The sequence below is a fragment of the Bos grunniens genome, chromosome 2 (assembly GCF_055505025.1).
Source record: "Bos grunniens cultivar Pamir isolate PY7600 chromosome 2, Bosgru_T2T1.0, whole genome shotgun sequence".
Taxonomy (NCBI): Eukaryota; Metazoa; Chordata; class Mammalia; order Artiodactyla; family Bovidae; genus Bos; species Bos grunniens.
In genome coordinates this window covers 92445825-92462134 of record NC_141166.1, presented here as the reverse complement: position 1 = coordinate 92462134, position 16310 = coordinate 92445825, and the positions used below count along the sequence as shown (strand labels likewise).

General features: G+C 38.4%; 1 protein-coding gene across 1 annotated transcript in view; it reads left to right on the top strand.

The window, feature by feature from the left end:
- Positions 1-16310, top strand: part of ARL5A (ARF like GTPase 5A) — a 50098-nt gene that overhangs the window by 30068 nt on the left and 3720 nt on the right. The window lies entirely within an intron of this gene.

Below are 16310 nucleotides of genomic sequence, written 5' to 3'. Positions count from 1 at the left end.
ATATTTTTGTGCTCACTCCCCCATGTATGAATTTTTCTTAACTATGTGATTGTAGCATAGAACTACCTCATTTAATTGTCTCAATTTAATTCTTATCTCAATTTTTATTTAATTCTGCCTTATTTTGTACTTGGATGCAATCTCAAAAACGACAGAATGATCTCTGTTCGTTTCCAAGGCAAACCATTCAATATCACAGTAATCCAAGTCTATGCCCCAACCAGTAACGCTGAAGAATCTGAAGTTGAACGGTTCTATGAAGACCTACAAGACCTTCTAGAACTAACATCCAAAAAAGATGTCCTTTTCATTATAGGGGACTGGAATGCAAAAGTAGGAAGTCAAGAAACACCTGGTATAACAGGCAAATTTGGCCTTGGAATACGGAATGAAGCAGGGCAAAGACTAATAGAGTTTTGCCAAGAAAATGCACTGGTCATAGCAAACACCCTCTTCCAACAACACAAGAGAAGACTCTACACGTGGACATCACCAGATGGTCAACACCGAAATCAGATTGATTATATTCTTTGCAGCCAAAGATGGAGAAGCTCTATACAGTCAGCAAAAACAAGACTAGGAGCTGACTGTGGCTCAGACCATGAACTCCTTATTGCCAAATTCAGACTTAAATTGAAGAAAGTAGGGAAAACCACTAGACCATTCAGGTATGACCTAAATCAAACACCTTATGATTATACAGTGGAAGTGAGAAATAGATTTAAGGGCCTAGATTTGATAGATAGAGTGCCTGATGAACTATGGAATGAGGTTCGTGACATTGTACAGAAGACAGGGATCAAGACCATTCCCATAGAAAAGAAATGCAAAAAAGCAAAATGGCTGTCTGGGGAAGCCTTACAAATAGCTGTGAAAAGAAGAGAAGTGAAAAGCAAAGGAGAAAAGGAAATATATAAACATCTGAATGCAGAGTTCCAAAGAATAGCAAGAAGAGATAAGAAAGCCGCCTTCAGCGATCAATGCAAAGAAATAGAGGAAAACAACAGAATGGGAAAGACTAGGGATCTCTTCAAGAAAATCAGAGCTACCAAAGGAACATTTCATGCAAAGATGAGCTCGATAAAGGACAGAAACGGTATGGACCTAACAGAAGCGGAAGATACTAAGAAGAGATGGCCAGAATACACAGAAGACCTGTACAAAAAAGATCTTCACAACCCAGATAATCACAATGGTGTGATCACTGACCTAGAGCCAGACATCCTGGAATGTGAAGTCAAGTGGGCCTTAGAAAGCATCACTACGAACAAAGCTAGTGGAGGTGATGGAATTCCAGTTGAGCTATTTCAAATCCTGAAAGATGATGCTGTGAAAGTGCTGCCCTCAATATGCCAGCAAATTTGGAACACTCAGCAGTGGCCACAGGACTGGAAAAGGTCAGTTTTCATTCCAATCCCAAAGAAAGGCAATGCCAAAGAATGCTCAAACTACCGCACAATTGCACTCATCTCACATGCTAGTAAAGTAATGCTCAAAATTCTCCAAGCCAGGCTTCAGCAATATGTGAACCGTGAACTTCCAGATGTTCAAGCTTGTTTTAGAAAAGGCAGAGGAACCAGAAATCAAATTGCCAGCATCCGATGGATCATGGAAAAAGCAAGAGAGTTCCAGAAAAACATCTATTTCTGCTTTATTGACTATGCCAAAGCCTTTGACTGTGTGGATCACAATAAACTGTGGAAAATTCTGACAGAGATGGGAATACCAGAACACCTGATCTGCCTCTTGAGAAATTTGTATGCAGGTCAGGAAGCAACAGTGAGAACTGGACATGGAACAAAAGACTGGTTCCAAATAGGAAAAGGAGTACATCAAGGCTGTATATTGTCACCCTGTTTATTTAACTTATATGCAGAGTACATCATGAGAAAAGCTGGACTGGAAGAAACACAAGCTGGAATCAAGATGGCAGGGAGAAATATCAATAACGTCAGATATGCAGATGACACCACCCTTATGGCAGAAAGTGAAGAGGAACTCAAAAGCCTCTTGATGAAAGTGAAAGTGGAGAGTGAAAAAGTTGGCTTAAAGCTCAGCATTCAGAAAATGAAGATCATGGCATCCGGTCCCATCACTTCATGGGAAATAGATGGGGAAACAGTGGCAGACTTTATTTTTCTGGGCTCCAAAATCACTACAAATGGTGACTGCAGCCATGAAATTAAAAGATGCTTACTCCTTGGAAGGAAAGTTATGACCAACCTAGATAGCATATTCAAAAGCAGAGACATTACTTTGCCAACAAAGGTTCGTCTACTCAAGGCTATGGTTTTTCCTGTGGTCATGTAAGGATGTGAGAGTTGGACTGTGAAGAAAGCTGAGCGCCGAAGAATTGATGCTTTTGAATTGTGGTGTTGGAGAAGACTCTTGAGAGTCCCTTGGACTGCAAGGAGATCCAACCAGTCCATTCTGAAGGAGATCAGCCCTGGGATTTCTTTGGAAGGAATGATGCTGAAGCTGAAACTCCAGTACTTTGGCCACCTCATGGGAAGAGTTGACTCATTGGAAAAGACTCTGATGCTGGGAGGGATTGGGGTGGAGGAGAAGGGGACGACAGAGAGTGAGATGGCTGGATGGCATCACCGACTTGATGACGTGAGTCTGAGTGAACTCCGGGAGTTGGTGATGGACAGGGAGGCCTGGCGTGCTGCGATTCATGGAGTCGCAAAGAGTCGGACACGACTGAGCGACTGATCTGATCTGATCTGATCTATTTCAAAAGGAATTCAAAGTGACTATTTATTTTTCTAACTAGTTCTTCTAATAGAAATAACACTTGTTTTCTTAAAAATTGCCTAAAAGCATCATGCAGAACAAATAAATATGTACAAATCTTATTTCTTTGAGATCTGTGTGATTGCATCTAGGAATGTCAGGAATGCACCAGAGTTTGTGTTTTAGCATCTGCAGACATTGAAATAATAAATGGTAAAACAGCTCTTTTGGGAAAAGATCTGGGTCATCATCATCTTGATCTTTTATGCCCTTCCTTTTTTTTAGTTTTCACATCTGGAATATCCTCTTTTTGGTGGTAAATAACCTTTGTCCCATGAAAAGAGTGATATTTTCACAACAGAAAATAGCCTCTGGCAGTCCCTTTGAATGTGTTCCTTATGACTTACAACATCCAACTTTTGGGGGATTGCTTGAGTTGGGCTTCATGAATGACCAGTTTTTCATATCACTACATGCCTTACATTCTAGCATATCAAAATGGATAAAGTATTTTTGAAATAGATCCAGTGTTTAAATTCTTTTCTTATTTAAATCCCCAAAAAATGTTCTACTGTATTTCCATTATTTTCTTTTATAAGGAACATCGTGATGGACAGCTTCCACTGAAAGTTGTTTTCATAGTTCAGAGTATTCCTGTATTTCTTTTGGCTGGAATCCCAGCAGAGAAACTATTGGATTAAATGGTTTGATGGGATTTAAGAATGCCTATTTTTCCGTACTTTATTAATATTGTATACTTGGGAGGGGGGCCTTTTCCACTCGAATAAAAGGATAAGCATGTTGTCTTATTTTGCACTTACTTGATTATTGAGACTATTTTTCTTACATGCTTCAAATTCTTCCTATGCTTTTGTTCGTTTATTATTAGAATCTTAGTGTTTTTCTTGTGAATGGAATAAGTTCTTTAAATAGAAAATATATTAGTCTTTGATCATTAGATTTTCCCGTTTGTCCCTTTAATTTTTGTAATTATCTTTTTAGTATATAAAAGTGTTTGTGAATGTAAAAAAGTTAAGAAATGCATGATTTCTTTGAGTAAAAACTAGAAAAGAGACATAATAGCAAAAGGAAAATTCGTTCATTGCTCCATCATTCTAATAAAACCACTGTCAACACTTTGAAATGGGTATAAATTTGAGTCAGTATTCTGAATACAGAATTTTAAAACCCTGTAATTTTTTTCACAATGTACTATAAACATCTCTTACATGACATTATTTTAATGAATATATTGTGTTTGCCTGTTTGGATTGTTATTTATTTAACCATTCTAATGTTGTTAAATTGTTCCTTATTTTTTACTACAAATACTACAATTAATACTTGAATTTGTTTTTTATTCAGTTTACAAATTGAATTGCCCAGTAAAGGTGTGTCGATTTTTAAAAAGCATTATTTACATATTGCCCAGTTATCTTTCCAAAAGAGTACCCACATCCTGGTCAATTCTATCTGAAGACATCTTATACTATAGTAAGATTTGTTAACCTGTTCATCTCTCTTCCCAGGGGGTTCACAGGCCTGCTCTTGCCAGGAGTTTTCAGGTTGTGATACAAGCTCATTAGTTAGTTCTCCCTGACTCGGCCAAGGGCAGTACGGAGCTGCTCTACCCTCAAGTTTTCTGTAATATTTAACTTTGTGCAAAGTTTACTTGTTAATCCTCTTGTAATGTAACCATTGACTTTTGAGGGAAGAATAGAAAGGAAAAAAACTAAAAAAAGATACTCCCAGCTGATCTTTTTTTAATATGGGGGAGTGAAAGTGAAAGTTGTTCAGTCATGTCCTACTCTTTGTGACCCCATGGATGTAGGCCGCCAGGATCCTCTATCAAGAGTACTAGAGTGTGTTGCCATTCCCTTCTCCAGGGAATCTTCCCAACCCAGGGATTGAACCTGAGTCTCCTGCATTGAAGGCAGATTCTTTACCATCTGAGCCACAAGGCTCTAGTACTTTATCATCTATCATAGACTACTGGTCTAATGCCTTGGTGATCCTTTTTCCTACAAATGTATTAAGTCTACACCTGTCAGCTTTTAATGCTAGTCATCTTGTTTTCTTTTAAAGTTTCTTTGTTTTATAGGAAGTTTAGGTTCATTTTAATAATATAGAATGTACTCTTTAACAAGTGTGACTGAAATTCCCATCTTATTATCTCTTGTAAAAAAATGTGTTTGGTGAACAAGTTTTAAGTTGCAGAAACATATCTTTGTATATTTCAAGCACTTACTGTTTCATGCTTTTAAATTCTTACCTAATCTCTAAATCAAAAGTAAAACCTTCCTAGTATGTTTGAGGTATGAGAGTGAACATTTTCATAGATTTTTGGGCATTTGTATTATATAAATTTTCTAACTCCTTTGTACATTTTACTACCACTTTGTGTGAAAGTCATGTCTGACTTGTTGCGACCCCATGAACTGCAGCACGCCAGACTTCCCTGTCCTTCACTATCTCCCGGAGATTGTTTATACTCATGTCCATTGAATCAATGATGCCATCCAACTATCTCATCCTCTCTCATCCCCTTCTCTTGCCCTGGTCTTTCCTAGCATCAGGGTCTTTTCCAGTGAGTCAGCTCTTTGCATCAGGTAGCCAAAGTATTGTGAAAGTTATATTAAAGTATAGTGATCTTTTGCCATGTCATTAGTCTTTTTACCTATTTTTGTGGTATCTTAAATTAGTTTCAGAAAAATTAAAAAATTTAGTTGGATATATTAGTCTTTCATTATGATTTGTCTGATTAAAAATTTTTGTGATGGGAGAAGATGAAAAATAACTATAACTAATGGTTGTAGGATATTTTTATATGTACCTATGTGGATGATAGTGACTATTCCTTTTTCCCCCCAATAAACTGTTTGTAGTTAATATGATAGGATCAGCAAAGAGGACATTATATTGGCTTTTTAACCTACTGAAATATATATCCCGCATTTTCTTTGTTTTTAAGATTTTGTATTTTTGTAGGACCCTACTTGAGCTATACATTGAATACAATTCAAAGGTAAAAAGTGTTGAAAGTCCTGTGTTAATTCAAAAAGAGATCCAGGTCCATCCATTAATGTCCAATATATTAAGGGATTTGTTAATTTCTAAGATGAAACATGCTGCCATTAAATTTTTTTTTGCAAGGAAGATTTTCAGTGTGGGGAAATAATTAGTGATTGTGACAGGTGAGAACAAACTTTTACATTTGGTATGATCTCCACTACATGATTAGGAAAAAAGCATAGAAAAAGAGAAGAAAATAATATCCAACAGTATGTATTACAGGTTGTGGTAAGATGACAGCATTATGGTTGATATTTTTCTGGCTCTTGATGCTTTTGTACACCAGATATCTAAATTGAGTGTGTTACACTAATACTTAGAAAACAGCATTGGATCACTTTTGTTTGTGTTTTTACAAAATCATCTTAATGGGGTAGGAAAAATACTAAAATGTCTCTAATTTATAAGTAAATGAGATGCAACTCTGTTTTCTCTTTAACTGCATTTGGGCATTATGAAGAGAGATCAAGGTGATTAGTAAAATTAATTCACAGATACAATACCACTTGCAAACTCCAGTTGCATGGTTGATTAATTTTGATAGAATACGACTTGCAAATTCCAGTTGCATGGTTGATTAATTTTGATAGAATTCTCATCAAGCGTTGTATATATAAAGACATGAACTACTCTTTTAGCTATTGTTGGTATTTTACTGCTTTTGAAGGATTCCTGACCATAGATAAGACCCATTCAAATGGTTATTTTTCAAAAGATACAAGCAAAATGTAGTGAAAGTTAGAAAAAAGATACATTGCGGGAGGTTGAAGAAGTAGTGTATATGTGGGATGGTAGGGTAAACCAAGTGGGCTTCCCTGGTGGCTCAGTGGTAGAGGCATGTCCGATCCCTGGGTCAGGAAGATCCCTTAGAAAAGGAAATGGCAACCACTCCAATATTCTTGTTGGAGAAATCCCATGGACAGAGGAGCCTGGCAGGCTATGTACAGTCCGTGGGTACAGTCCATGGAGTCGCAAAAGAATTGGATACAACTTAGCGACAACAGCAACAGTAAGCCCAACAGTAGGTTGAGCTACAACCTGGGCTATAAACTTAGATCTACCACATACACACTTTCTAAGACCTCAACTTCCTTACTTTTCAGAGTCGTTTTAGCAATGGAACTCTTTTTCCTTAAGTGATATTCTGTGGAATGTCAAATGAAAACAGGTAAAATTGATGTTTTATTTCTGCAAGTTCCCATATTTACTAGGTGAAAAAAAGGGGGAGAAGTATAATTAAAAATTAATTGCCAACTTAATTAAAATTTTACATTTATTTAGAATTTGTTAATGTGTTTACTTTTTGAAAGTATGAAAATAATTGACAAAATGAAAAGATTGATTTACTAAAGATAGAAATAAATTTTAAATATTTAATAGTCTTTTTGTAAATAGTGTTAACATTTTGACTGTACAAAAGATATATTTTAGAGAATCATTTAAGAAAATATGAAATCTTTGTTTCAGATTATAAAATTGCCTGTTTTTGTTTTTAATGAGAACCAAATTAAAATTATTTATAGTTTAATGGAATGCTTCACTAATATTTGCCAGATGGTAATATTACTTTAATAAAAGATGTTTATACATTTTTCATGGTAGTATGGCTCTCAAATATTTTATTTTTATATTATCATTTGATTAAATAACAAATTCATTTAATTCAGACAAAATTATTTGCTACCCCTAAAAATGAATACATGTAAGAGCCCATCCATGAAAAAGCAAAGCTGATACATAAAGTGATTAATAGATGCTCTCTGTAAGGAATGGGATTGCAGGAATGCAGTCTAACTTTTATGCCAGGTATAAAAATGACTTAGTTATAACTATTAAAATTTTTATTTAATAATTATTAAATTTTGTAATTAGTACCAAATTTATTGTAATTAAACAGTATGTTATAATTTTGATGTAAAATTGAAATAGAGAAGTATAAGAAATATATCTAATGAATAATGACTATAAGCAAAATATAATTTTCAGCTGACTTATCAGAATTCATGTGCTGAATTTGAATATGAGAAAATATATCAAGCTAACATTTTAAACAGTAGTACTGTATTAAAATGACTGTTACTTTAAAAGAGGATTCAGGTATTTCATGCCAACTTTTCTTTTGATTTCAAGTTGCTAGCTGATAGGGTGCCAACATGATAACTTAGTGAGCACTGTTGCTGTAAACAAGCGTATATTCGGTTCCTGCTCTGTGAAAAAGAGCCACATGTAATGATTGTGGTCTTATTCAAGGACAGAGTACTGATGATATCATTTCCATAGACAGTACAATGCTGCAGCTGGCTCTGTCAGTCTAGGAGGAAAGTGTACTTAAAAAAAGACCGTGAAGTAATTAGCAATTCAGGGGCAGTGTTCTAAAGGAAATGAGCTGGGAGTCTATGCATTAAAGTCAAAGGAAACCTGTGTGTGTGTAGGGGGTGTGTGTGTGTGCGCGCGCGTGTGCGTGCGTGTGGGGTGTGTGTGTGTGTGTGTGTCTTCCAAGTGCAACCAAGCCAGCTTGCATAGCCCACGTTAGGAATTCGGGAAAGGCTGACAGGAAGAAAATATAGGTGGCTAGAATTTAAACCTACATTACTAATCTCATCTGAGACAGTTAAGTATGTTTCAGCGATGTTTATTAGTTATTTGTTTCCTCAGAGCAAGGCTGACAGGCATGTAAGTGCACAATCCCAACGGCATGAAAGCAAGGAGTCAGAATTCCCATCCTCCTTGGCTCAAAGGAAACACAAATGAAGTGAGTAGCATTCAGTGACCAACAACCTGGCCCCAAATCTGTAAAGTGTATAGCTAGTTTTCCTAGGGAGGGATTGGGGGCAGGAGGAGAAGGCACGATAGAGGATGAGATGGCTGGATGGCATCAGCGACTCGATGGACGTGAGTTTGGGTGAACTCCGGGAGTTGGTGATGGACAGGGAGGCCTGGCATGCTGCGATTCATGGGGTCACGAAGAGTCAGACATGACTGAGCGACTGAACTGAACTGAACTGAGTTTTCTAGGACAATATTTTAGCTACAAGTGATTTTTTGACACCATATGTATCTCTTCACTCCCCTTCTCTGGTGTCCAAAAGTGCATCTTTCTGTATATAGTAGCAAAATGAAATTCAACAGATACCTGAGTACTTACCATGTTTTAGAAGTGGTGCTAGGAGACAGAGACACAGAGAATGAATGAAGCCACATATGTTCACAGGTTGCTTACTCTCATGGGGAAGACTTACAAGCAAATAACTTAGGCAGTGTTAGAAACATCTAACATACACATGTAAGTATTTCTGTTTCTAGTTGTAAGGTTTCTGGCCCAAGATCTATAAGAAATAAATCTATGCCAGAAATAAAAGAGATCTGTCCCTTTTATTATGTATCAGTTATATAGTTTGGTTCTTCTTTGGGATATTTTTTTATATGTGTGCCTACTGACTTCTTTTTTACCCTATATTGTGGGAGTTCCTCCAGATACACCACCACTCTGCTACTCTAAGTCATTCAGGGTTTTACCAAACCTCCCTGTCTATTCCTGACAATTTACTTTCTATTTAGACTCATGGCACCTACAGACGTATGCTGCCTATGTGATTGTTCAGGTGTCTGAAATGTGATGTGTCTGTCAGAAAAACTTATCTTCCTATTACTCACCTCTTCCTTCTTCAATTCTCTGAAATTTCAGTACCATTGATTCAGTACTCTTGGGCCGTAAAGTAACAACCTCCTTAAATAGAATAGCCTTCCCTTTCCGTTTCCTCTCTCCCATTTTTGTTACCAGTATGTATGTTTCTTTCTTTCAGACTTCAAACAAACAAATGTTTGGAAGGTTCTCCTGGTTTCAGCTTGAAACTTTATTCCTTCCTGAAGTCTAGGATAATGTTTTAGCTAATATTTCTTTCAGAATTGCCATTCAAGTTATTTAATACTAATCAGTTACTTTATCACAGAAGTACTAGTAGACCAAGTATCATTTTTAAAAGATTTAGCAGAACAGTGACAACATTTAAAATAGATGTTTACTAGTGATTATGCATTTAAATTAATGTTCTCTATGCATGTGTTTCTTGAATTCCTAGTCCTCTTGCCAAAAATAGTATTAAAATTTACTTAAGATATTGTTTAAAAAGTAAGTTGGTAGGGAACAGCTCTGAGTTGAACTTTAACATGTATTGAGAGATTTTCTAGTTGTCCAGACCTTTATTCTTTCTACTCCAAAAACTGGCACCAACCTAAATAAGCCCATTGAATCTTTCATTATTCAAGAACCAAAAGTCCCATAAAATGATCAAATGGTGCTGAAATCAATTGACTAATTTTCTACAGATTTACTGTTTACCTGTAAACCAATACTTTTTTAAAAAAACAACTTTTCCTTACAACAAAATAAGAGATTCCTTGAAGTTGTTTATTTCTCCCATAATTGTCCAAGGCAGGTGTTCCATTTTAATGGCCAGGTCCTTCCATCTTGTGGCTACCCATCCCCTGGGCCTTACTGTCAATTGCGTCAAGATTGAAGAAGGAACAGACAGTGGAGGAGGTATGTCTGCTTCTTAAACTGTTTCAGCCCTAAAAGTGGCATGCCTCATTTCTGCTCACATTCCATTGGCAAAAACTGGTCACATGGCCACCTCAGGATGCAAGGGAGGCTGGGAAATACAGTCCCTGGCTGGAAAGCTGCTTCCTGGTCATCACTGTATCACAAACCTTGGGAATAGTGGGATTTGTAGACAACAACCCTCTGTCATGTAGCACACTTTGACAAGTTGACAACAGTATGGCCATAAAGAATACATTTAACTCAGTTAATTCAGACTGGGAGAGAGGTCAAGAAAAGCTTTGGGGAGGGAGGGACGTTTGAGCTTGTTTTAAGAGTCTAAGTAAACCAGGTGAAAAAGTGATTTGGGGCAGAGAAAGCTTGTGAAAGATGAGGAGGTATAGAAGTATATGGCCTATTCGGAGGACAAAAGTAGTGCAATATATGTGGATTGTATTGTGGAGTCAGGATAAGAAGGTGAGCCAAAATAGATGGCTAAAGAGGTTTTAGATTCATAGGAAAACTTGTGTGTTCAAGATGTTTGTAGGATGTAGAATCCACAAGGTTTGAATGGGAGATGAGATCTGAGAGGTAGTGAGAGGCCACATCACCTAAGGCCTTGTAACTGTGGGGTGAATTTTCAATCTTAATAAGACAAAACTAAGGAGAGTTGGACTGTGAAGAAAGCTGAGCGCCGAAGAATTGATGCTTTTGAACTGTGGTGTTGGAGAAGACTCTTGAGAGTCCCTTGGACTGCAAGGAGATCCAACCAGTCCATTCTAAAGGAGATCAGTCCTGGGTGTTCTTTGGAAGGAATGATGCTAAAGCTGAAACTCCAGTACTTTGGCCACCTGATGTGAAGAGCTGACTCATTGGAAAAGACTCTGATACTGGGAGGGATTGGGGGCAGGAGGAGAAGGGGACGACAGAGGATGAGATGGCTGGATGGCATCACTGACTCGATGGATGTGAGTCTGAGTGAACTCCGGGAGTTGGTGATGGACAGGGAGGCCTGGCGTGCTGCAATTCATGGAGTCACAAAGAGTTGGACATGACTGAGTGACTGAACTGAACTGAAGGATACATTTGTAGTTATTCAATCAAACATACTCTGTCCCTACTTTCTGAAATAAAACAGTTCCTAAATGGTTCATGACAGTATAGTGTAGTAGTATGGATCTCTATTTTAGAGTGACATTGAATTGTTTATGCAAATGAATGTTCTCAGCTTTGCTGTCTCAGGGTGCAACAGAAATAGATAAAAACAATAGGTATAGGGAGATGAGAGAATGTGAAAACAATACCAAACAATGCTATTGTGAATTTTTTCTAAAAGTTTGGATATGGTTTTGCAAAAGCCAAGGCAAGATTCAGTGTTGGGGGAAGTCTCCAAAAACAAAGTTTTCCTCTCATGTAATACAAAGGCGTCATTTCCCCCAAAGGCTGAGGCCCAATTCTCGTGGTGTCTGTGACAGCCCCTGACCCAACAACTCCATGCAGAGGATCTGGGGAAGGTTCAAGAGAGGGTCAAGAGAATTTATATGAGAAAACATTTGCCTCTAAACAAGATTCTGGGACGTGATAATCCAAAAATGCAGTTTTCAAAAGTGCCTTCTTTAGACCCAAGGAATAATTTTAGAAAAGGGAAAGTCTTAGAGTTAAGGAACAAATGTTGACACAGTTGCTTATAGTATATGATATGAGAGGAATTTCTGAGAGAACTTCCTATTCAAAACAACAATATATTAATAACTAACTTTGAATAACTAATCCCTGGACCCCTTGCTAACACCAGGAACTTTCCAAAGTGCTTGGTATTAAAATGGCTTTCCATTGGTTAAGGTGAAATTTTTATCTCTTAACAGTGGAATACCCTTACCTGAGTATGGTAGATACGATAATAACTAACAGATGGGAATCCCATTTTGTACAGAGTGCATCCTGAAGTACCTAAATCCACACACAGTAGCTGCCCCCTTTCCTCGCCCATGTGAGGTATTGTAGCACCTCAGTGGACAGCTAGGGTCTCCACCATTTTCCTTACCTTCCTTAGCCCGGGCTCAGCAGATAACCTTGCTTTGTAATTAAAAAAAAAAAAGCCAAGGCTATAAGGTGTCCATTTCTTGATTTTCCTGGCCTGTTATCTACATAGTTACCTCCTTCTGCCCATTTTCTGATTGTTTTCTCCACTCACGGAGGAAAGACATAATGGATTCTGCAAGATGTATCCTTGAATCTCTAGATGTCTAGGCAAAAAGTGGATTCCCAAAAGGGAGAGGAGCAGGTGATGGTGCTTTGAGGAGAAAAATGACCTTGCCCTTGGGCCCCATCTCTGCCAGGAGGTGGTGTAGGCTGCTGATGGCCAGGCAGGGTTTTAGCTGGATTCAGTTTTCAGTCTTCTCTCCATCCCTGATTGGTTGTAGGATTTGGAGCAAATTATTCTCGGCCACCTCTTTTAGCTTCACTTTTCTTCTTCATGAATGGGTGTAACATCTACTTCATGAGGAGAATTAAATAAGATCATACAAGGGTGGAGGAAAGAAAATGTGATTTTAAAACCTAATTTCAGATGCTTCCACATGAAAGATCCTCAACAGAGGAAAATTTATGCTTTTGATTAGGAAAGGATATTGATGGGCCATCTACTTCTGAGAGGCAAAGTCCAGACCCACCTGGACGGGAGAGATTGGGATACAGTGGGTTTAAAAGTAGCTTGCTATGAGAAATAAAGCCATGGGATTTTGCAATTTTCTCCCTGGAACCAGAGGGAAAAAGCAATAAGACCAGAGTGCTCTTCCCAACAGGCATGGTAGATAATAAAGTGAAGGTTGCTTTTCTTTGGTGCTCCAGTTTCTTGTTACCCTTTCCTGTGTCTTAGTGGAGCTTTGCAGCTTCCTTAGACTTGAATTAACACTGCTTTAAGGAATCAAGAGAAGGATTGATTGGGACAGGCTGGGGCATCCTGCAGACGTTGATAAGGGATCAAGTGTTGTGTCTAGAGCAGAGACCAGGGACAAGTGGTGAGGAACCACCAGGAAAATGTAACTTCCTCTTTGGTGGTCCTCAGAAACATTAAGAAGGGACCTGAACTCTCCTAGTTATTCATTTACATTTGATGGTCTTTGTGTCCCTTTGAGCCCGGAAGCCTGGAAGACTTCGGGATGAGTGAAATATATTGAGCACTTTTTACTGCTACCACCTTAGAATAAGTTACCACCCTTCTATTCTGAACTGCTGCAGTTGCCTCTTAACTATAGAATCTTCCACTGTCCCTTTCAATCCATTCTTTACACAGTTGCCAAAAAAACATATTTTAAGCATAAAATGGATCAATCTGCCACTCTTCTTAAATCTTTTCTTTGGCTTCCCATTTGCCTTGAGTAAAATCTGAACTCCTTTTGACCTGTCAGGCCTGCATGTTTCCATGAACAGCCTTATATGGTATCCAGTGGTCCCCTTCACCAACGGTACTCCAGGACCCTCAGGGTCTGTACCGACCCTTCTCTCCTCTGAAGTCCTGCTCCACCTGGGTTTCATGCATCTGGCACATCACCCTCAGGTCTCTACACCGGTGTTACCTTCTTGGTGCAATCTTCCCTGGCCACTCCACATAAATAGGTCCCAGCCTCTCACCGTTGCTATTATCTATTGTGATACTTTGGTTGTTTCTTTGGCCACCTGATGTGAAGAACTGACTCATTTGAAAAGACCGTGATGCTGAGAGAGATCGAAGGCAGGAGGAGAAGAGAGTGACAGAGGATGAGATGGTTGGATGGCATCACCAACTCGATGGACATGAGTTTGAGCAAGCTTTGGGAGTTGGTGATGGACCGGGAAGCCTGGCAATCTGCAGTGCATGGGGTCACAAAGAGTCAGACACGACTGAGCAACAAAACTGAGGCTGTTTCTTTGTTGTACCTACCCTGTATTGTGATTATCCATCTTTCTGCCTTCTTATCTACTGTCTTTATGAGGGCAAAGGCTTGGCATACTTCACAAACCCCACCAATGCATCTGTACCTGCTTTAGTGCCTGAACTCTAGTAGGCCATCAATAATATTTGAAGGATGGTATGGATGAACACTTGTCCAGAGTAATGTCATCCAATAGAAATATAATGTGGGCCACATAAGTAACTTTAAATTGTTCAGTAGCTACATGTAAAAAAGAAACAGTAAAATTAATTTTAATAATGTATTTTATTTACCCAGTGTATCCAAAATCTTACCATTCCAACATGCAATCAACATAAAAATTGTTAATGGGAAATTTTACAGTTTTTTATACTAAGTCTTAAAAACCCATTGTGTATTTTACACTTTCAGCACATCTCAATTTGATGTAACCACATTTCAGGTGTTCAGAAGCCACATGAGGCTCTTGACTCCTGCACTGGACAGTGAGGTCTAGAGTGTATAGGGCTTGATATGTTGTAGCTATTAGATAATAAAAATAATGCAAAGCTTCAGAGTAAGAAAGGCTCATTGTGAGAGCTGCAGAGAAGAGCCGTACCTACTGACCTGAGGCTTCTTCGTTCACCTGCTAGCACCTGGAACCACAGGGAGACCTAGTGTGCCCTAATGGATAAGGCCATAGGATGAGGGGCAAGATGGGCATCTGTACAGAAGGCAGACACCCACAGAGCACGTGCAGAGAACACCAGAAGGACAGCAGCCTTGTTGCCTGGGTGGGAGAAGAAAATGGGCAGCAGGCTTTGCCAGAAAGTTCTCTGCCAGCGGAGAATCTCAGAACGGAATCCATTGAGACACCATCAGAGATCTCGCAGAAAGATACTGTTCTTGGGGTTTGTTGGTGACAGAGTATGTAATGCTGATCATTTTTTCTTTTCTTATTATGGAAACTTCCTTTGGCTAATTTGTGGCCAGCAGGTTTTCAGTTAGGAATTTGAAACGAGCCAACTAGGCTGTCTACTGAAGACGGTTTTCCAGGTAGGAAATTGTCTCCTAAAAGTGACTTTTAGATGAGAGCCTCTCGCTAGATAATATTCACCATTGCATCTATGGCACAGTGCTTGAGAGAAAAATCCATTGTGTGCATTTAAAACTCAGTTGTCATACTCTGAGAGTAATATGTGTGCAGTACAAGAGTTAAACCACTCACTTGTATCCAAAGCAAGAACTGTCTCCCACCTGCACTTGACTAATGATTACGTTTCATTGGTCAGTACCATCATCATCGCTTGTCACTGTGAGTTCCTGAATCAGAAGGACAAAAGGGCCATTAGTGCAGAGTCACTGAGCCCACTTCTGCTCTGACAGAGCAAATCTGAGGGGTAGATTCTGAATCATTTTGCACAAAGTTCCTGAAGGTGTCATGGGGATCTGTGAACAAGAGCACGTTTAAGGATATTTAAGGGCAAATTCCACAGTGCGTATCTGAGAATGGTTTTAACATGTTGACTTCTGAAAATGAAGACCCAGTCTGCACAAGTTTCAAACAGTAGCTGCCAGTAAAATTTTGTTAGAGACCCATGGTCTATCTATAAAAGATCCAGTAATTTTCATGAGAGGTTTCCAAAGTGGGGTGAGGAAGGTAAGACTGTTTCCCCAGCACAAAAGAAGCTGCAATTTGACAAAATAGCAGCTCTCTTTGACAACAAGCATGCTGTGAAAGCACAACTCTTCTTTTCAGACTATATTAATAGAAAAATCTAGTGAACAAAAAAGATTAGTACAAAAGTGTTCTACCAAGTAGATCCGATTTCTCCAAGGAAAACTTAATCCATACTTGCTACAGGATTTCACATTAAAAAAAAAAATGAGTCATCATTGTCTCACTGATTATTTTAAGAGAGTTTATAAATGTTAATGGATGTTTGAATCAAATGAGTCTTTTTATTTTTTTCCTCTTCAAATATTTATAAAGAACATTGTGGTTGTATTCTTAATGAAACAAAACATTAAAATATATTTTTAAGTTCTTATGGGCCCCTTGCCAGTTTCAG